At 46.0% G+C, this 6,436-nt stretch overlaps 1 non-coding gene across 1 annotated transcript in view; it reads right to left on the reverse strand.

Moving 5' to 3' along the window:
- Window positions 1-6,343: 6,343 nt before the first annotated feature.
- Window positions 6,344-6,436, reverse strand: part of LOC123423884 — a 156-nt gene continuing 63 nt past the window's right edge. Inside the window, exon 1 of the ribosomal RNA XR_006621419.1 lies at window positions 6,344-6,436. This exon is cut by the window's right edge and continues 63 nt beyond it. This is a non-coding gene — a ribosomal RNA (5.8S ribosomal RNA).

Raw genomic sequence — 6,436 nt, forward strand, 5'->3', positions numbered from 1 at the left:
GATAGGAGGCGGCTATCCCAGTTTCATCTATTGATTCAAACAAACGGTAATTATCAATAATGGACCATTTTATTTCTTGGTCTAACTTGCGGCTAATGCAACAATCGTTTCGTATTAAACTTGTAGGCTAATTCAGAGTCTATGGACACGGAATTGAGACAAGTCGCTAATGGTTTTGACTATAAGGTCCGTTCATTTGAGAAATACAACATCAACGGGTATCTCTTTCGTACCTTTGGCAAAGAGCTATCTATGCCCGACCGGAAATCTACAAATTGTGGTGTCTCTGCTATCGGCGAAGTTGTTATCGAGTATTATGGAAGAGTTGAAGCAATTTATGAACTTCAATTCTATGGTGAAAACCCACCGAACGCCGTAGTCTTCAAATGTTATTGGTTCCAGCCGAAGGAGACTAGAAGGACTCATGAACATATAGGACTAATCTAAATCAATCCAGACACCCATTTAGATGTTCCCGATGTCTATATTATGGCTCAACAGGCGACCCAAGTTTTCTATCTACCGTGGGCATGCCAAATGGATAAGAATCTGGAAGGTTGGTATGTTGTTTATGAAGTGCTGCCACATGTCAGACCACCTCTCCCAAATGAACACGATTATGAACCTCACATTAATCCAACCACATATGATGGAGAATTCATCCAAGAAACACGTCTTTCCAAGAAACGATTCAAGAACCGCCGTGCTTCACCCAAGAACATGGAAGTAGACAGCGACAATGAATCCGACTCCAGCCCTGAGCCGGAACAAGAAGACCTGGAACTCATAGAGATTACTGATGCGGATGACCTGTCAATGCTTCAATGATTAAAGGAAGGCCTTTCACAACTTCATGTCGTTGAACCCGACAAGCACGTCATTCATGAAGACATGCGTGATAGTGATGATGATGATGTGTTTATTGATGATGATTATTAGTTTGTAAGATTCACAACTTAAATTATATATATTTTAATCTTTATTATTCATGTATATATTATTATTCATGTCAGTTATTCATTTTTTTATGTTGTACTAATTTCTTTTAATCTTTATCATGGCAGGTCACTAGGTGTTGAAAGATGATGGGCGCTGGTCCAGATCGCTCGACGGGTTCTTCCCAGGCGCCCCGCACGAGGGGTGGTACTTCCATTCCACCCCTATCTCTCCGTAGAGGCTTGGCAGACAGTCTGTCGACACCACCCGTGGGTTCTTCTTCGTCAGCAGCATTGCCCATTCGGAGAGGTGCTGGTCGGGTAGGGAACAAGGGAAAGGGTACAAGGAGAGGTGGTGGCCGCGGAAGATCCAGGAGGACTGTTGAGCCATCATCGCCACCACCACCAGCTCATTCACCCGAGCATAGGACTACTATGGTCGACCCGTTTGTGGAGGAGGCTATGGGAACTCCGTTCCAGGAGCCTGGTGTTGACGGGCATTCGTCCCATGAGACTCCGGTCCAGGAGCAGCCTCGGGTCGAGGTGTATTCGGCCCATGAGACTACGGTTCCGGAGGCTTCACCCGACGTGGAGAGGCCCGGATGGGAGACCTGGCCAGATTGGACCGAGTTGCCGGATTGGACCGAGGGTCCGGGTGGCTCAGGGGGCGGTGATGGCGGGGATGAGCTTACCGATAGTGAGGGCGATGTGCAGGTGGACGGGGCCACCGTGTACAAGCGGGGTAGTACACGTCTCCCGGTCGTGCCGGCTACCCGCGAGCAGAGGCCGGTGATTAAACCTGAAGGAGATAGGTAAGTACATTTACTATTTTTTAAGCTTTTGCCTTCAAGTTTGTTCAAATATCTAATGCGTTGACCTTATCATACTGCAGGGAATGGGTACACCCTCTTGGAGTCCGCAGGCCGAACTCCGTCCTTGGTGTGCTTTGCTGAACAAATTTCCCGAGGTTTGTCACGTTCCTAGTCAGGGTCAGGTTCCTACACTAGGATTTTCCTCGGAGCACTACCAGGCTGCGCAGGCCCCGTCGGAGGAGATTATAGATGGTGTCTTGTGCCACACAAGGGCCGAGATGGTGATCAAGAGCTTTTGGGTAAGTTATCCTTTTACAGAATCTAAAATTAACAATATAGCTAATTATTGTACTAATCGGTGTTTTCACGTTTGATTGCAGACCTTCTATAGGTGTGAGGATGGATATGAGGAGGAGGCGGCCAGGGTTCTCGAGGCCGAGTGTAGGCGGTTACTACAGAACTTACTCCACGAGGCTCGGTCGCAAGCTATTCGAGATTACTACGCCACGCGTGCTATTAAGAAGCAAAAGAAGGATTGCCGCGGAAAGTTTCTAAAGAAGGAGCAATACATGAAGGTAATTACCTATTCTTAAGTCCTTCTACGTAGTTTTCTTGATTTCATTCATAGGCATAGTGCTCAAAATTCTTTCTAATAACTTACAGGTGCCCCCGAGATGGTGTACGGATAAGATGGATTGTTGGGAGGCGTTGGTTGATGAGTGGTGCACAGGTAGCTGGCGAGCCATCCACGAGAATGCGAAGGATTGGCGTAGCCAAATGGTTGGTGTGCCACACCATCAAGGCAGCGCCAACTTACTTCAGTTCGGACGAAACTGGGTATGTGATTCGCTTCACGATTCATGCAATTCATTCTTCATGCTAATATTTTGTTCCTCTCTTTTAGGCGCATCACAATAAGACAGAGATGCCACACTTGTACGACCTTTATGGCATGGCCCATACTGCCTCGTACAAGAAGGTGAAGGCATTCTCTGAGTCTGACCTGGATGATCCCAATAACTTCACCAACATATCATCCCACCAGAATCTTGTGGCATACAAGGACGTGGGGAAGGCTACGAAAGGGGATGACTTTAACCCTAGCCAGGAACCTTTGGATCCAGAGTTGGTGATGATATCTGGTGGCGGGAGGCCCCATGGCTCGATAAACATTGGAGATGGGATAATACGTTGTCCACTCACTCTCCCGGAGATCAAGGTGCGCCAGTCGAGCAGCTGTCCTGAGATAATGCGTCGTCCACGGCCAGTCGATCTTGCCATCGAGGTTAGTTGTACGGTACAAGAACACTTTCATCCATTTCATTATGTGTGTCACCATAGATCATTACTGTGGTAACAAGGAATGGTGTTTCAGGCTGCTCTTCAGAAAGAGAGATTGGCAAACCAAGCTGCTCTTGAGAAAGAGAGATTGGCAAGCCAGACTGCTCTTGAGGCTGCTCTTGAGAAAGAGAGATTCGCAAGTCAGATTGCTCTTGATGAGAGGGACCAGACCAGGGCACGATTGATTAAGGAGGAGAGGTCCCGGAATGAGGCGGGTCAACGGGCCCTGTACGAGCTTTTTGTGGTAAGTTTTTTTTTCACATTAGCCAAATCATGTGTGTAATGTCTGTTTCATTACCAACTAATACGACCCACTCTTGAGGGTCTGTGCGAGAAGAGCGGTCAAGTCCCCCCGCCGATGCCCGTCTTCTCTTCGATTGGCACGGTGAGTTTCATTATAAATTAGTATTAATAATTGAGTGTCATCATGCTAACTGAGACATTGCAAAATATCTATTCTGCAGAATAACTCCCGAGCAGCATCGCACGACCCTTCTCGAGGTGTTTCTCCTCCTTGATGACGACTACAGTAAGTTTCTCTTCTCCTCTTTCATATTCTCCTTGCCTTAATTTCCCCAACAATGACATAATTAGCCCATTTAGCTCCAAAATGCCATAATAAGCTCAAAATGGTATAAGAACCTTGTTTAGCTCATTAATATTATATACTTAGCTTGTTTTCCTCTAAAATGAGATAATTAGCCCATTTAGCTCCAAAAAGACATAGTTAGCTAAATTAGCTCCAAGAAGAGGAGAAGAGGAGAAGAAATAGGAAAAATGAAATGAAAGAAGAAGAAGAAGAAGAGAAGAAGGAGAAGGAGGAGGAGGAGGGGGAGGAGGAGAAGGAGGAGAAGGCCAAGGACCTTCTAGTCGTTCTCCTCCTCCTCCTCGTTCTCCTCCTTCTTCTTTATTTCTTATTCTTCTTCTCCTCCTCCTCTTTATTCTCCTATTTCATATTCTCCTTGCCTTAATTTCCCCAACAATGACATAATTAGCCCATTTAGCTCCAAAATGCCATAATAACCTCAAAATGGCATAAGAATCTTGGTTAGCTCATTAATATTACATACTTAGCTTGTTAGCTCATTAATATTACCTCAAAGTGAGATAATTAGCCCATTTAGCTCCGAAAAGACATAGTTAGCTAATTTTGCTCCAAGAAGAGGAGAAGAGGAGAAGAAATAGGAAAAATGAAAAGAAAGAAGAAGAAGAAGAAGAAGAGAAGAAGGAGAAGGAGGAGGAGGAGGAGGAGGAGAAGGAGGAGAAGGCCAAGGACTTTCTAGTCCTTCTCCTCCTCCTCCTCCTTCTCCTCCTTCTTCTTTATTTCTTCTTCTTCTTCTCCTCCTCCTTTTTTTTCTCCTCTTTCATATTCTCCGAGCCTTAATTTCCCTAACAATGACATAATTAGCCAATTTAGCTCTTAAAAGACATTATAATCTCAAAATGGCATAAGAACCTTGGTTAGCTCAATAATATTATATACTTAGCTTGTTTTCCTTTAAAATGACATAATTAGCCCATTTAGCTCCAAAAAGACATAGTTAGCTAATTTACCTCCAAGAACAGGAGAAGAGGAGAAATGAAAAGAAGTAAGAAGAAGAAGAAGAGAAGAAGAAGAGAAGGAGAAGGAGAAGGAGAAGAAGAAGAAGGAGGAGGAGAAGATGAGAAGAAGAAGGAGAAGGAGGAGAAGAAGGAGAAGGTTCCCTCCTTCTTCTCCTTCATCTCTCCTCCTTCTTCTCCTCCTTCTTCTCCTTCTTCTTCTCTTCTTCTTTTTCTTCTTCTCCTCCTATTTCTCCTTCTCCTTCCCCTTCCCCTCCTCCTCCTCCTCCTCCTCCTCCTCCTTCTTGTTTTTCTTCTCCTTGTTCTCTTCTTGCTTCTTCTCTTTCTTCTTCAATTTAGCTTATTTGTCATATATATGTTGTTGTTCTTCTTCTTCTGACTTTCTTATTCCAATTTTGCAGATTGGATGTACTACATGCATGGAAGCTGGCATTGGAGTGCTTTAGTTTCCGTTTTTATTTGAGTTGATGAACAATGTGGAACTATATGTATATGTATATATGGATGAACAATATATGTCCAACTATATGTATGTATATATGGATGAAACTTTGTATGTGTTGGTTCTTTTGATATTTGGGATGTATGTTGATGAACAAATGGCATTGATGAGCTTTATATGTATATCATATATGTGTTGTGACCTATTTATCATATATTTGCTATGAATTATATGTATATGTGTTGTGAAATAGAAAAATAAACAAAAATGTGACAATATAGGCTTTTTGCGGTCTGCCAGCTGATGGCAAAGGCCTTTGCCATCAGCTGGCCGACGGCAAAGGTGCCACGTGGCGCCCAGCTATGCAACCTGGGCAGTAGCAGCTGGCCATATAGTATCTTTGCCGTCTGCTTCCAGGGGGCAGACGGCAAAGAAGAGGCATAGAGGAGGGGGTGGAGGTGGTGGAGGCTGACGGCAAAGAAGAGGAGAGGGGAGGCAGACGGCACAGAAGAGGGGGAGGCTGACGGCGAAGAAGAGGGGGGAGGCAGACGGCAAAGCCTCCATTAGCCTCTAACGGAGGCCGTGTCGGCTGCCGTCTCGACCACTTTGCTGACTTCTCCTATGAAAAGCTGACGGCAAAGCTCTTTGTCGTCCGCTTTGGGGAGACATACGACAAAGAAGCTACAATGTTGTTGTAGGCTGACGCAAAAAATTTGCCGGTCGTGAGATTCTTTGCCATCTATGATATTCTCTTTGCTGTCCGGGATTTACTCTTTGCCGTCTGTGATGGCAGACGGCAAAGAAACTAATTCCTGTAGTCACCCTCCCAGGCTCCCCTTTCCAGGGGACTTGGGCCCGGTCTGTCGCAGAGGACGCCTCTCCAGGCTACAATTCGGACGATAGAGCCGCCCGATTCTCAAGCTGGGTTGTTCCCGGTTCGACCGCCGTTACTTAGGGAATCCTTGTAAGTTTCTTCTCCTCCGCTTATTTATATTCTTAACTCAGCGGGTAGTCCCGCCTGACCTGGGGTCACGGTCGAAGCAACGTGCACTTCGTTCGCTAGGTCGTTTCAAGGCCATGATGCCATCTACGGGTCGGATGCACTGCATTCATAAAGCGAGAACGCCCACCATGCGTTGTGTCCGGTGCAGTATGCCGGCAGCCCGATCTTCGGCCCACCGCCCCTTGCAGGACGAGGGACCATATGCCGCATTCCAATTCCCGTAGAGGGTGGTTGGGAGCGTGTTTTGGCGTGACGCCCAGGCAGGCGTGCCCTCGGCCAAGTGGCCTCGGGCGCCACTTGCGTTCAAAGTCTCGATGGTTCGCGGGATTCTGCAATTCACACC

The sequence above is a fragment of the Hordeum vulgare genome, chromosome 1H (genome assembly GCF_904849725.1).
Source record: "Hordeum vulgare subsp. vulgare chromosome 1H, MorexV3_pseudomolecules_assembly, whole genome shotgun sequence".
In the NCBI taxonomy this organism is placed as follows: Eukaryota; Viridiplantae; Streptophyta; class Magnoliopsida; order Poales; family Poaceae; genus Hordeum; species Hordeum vulgare.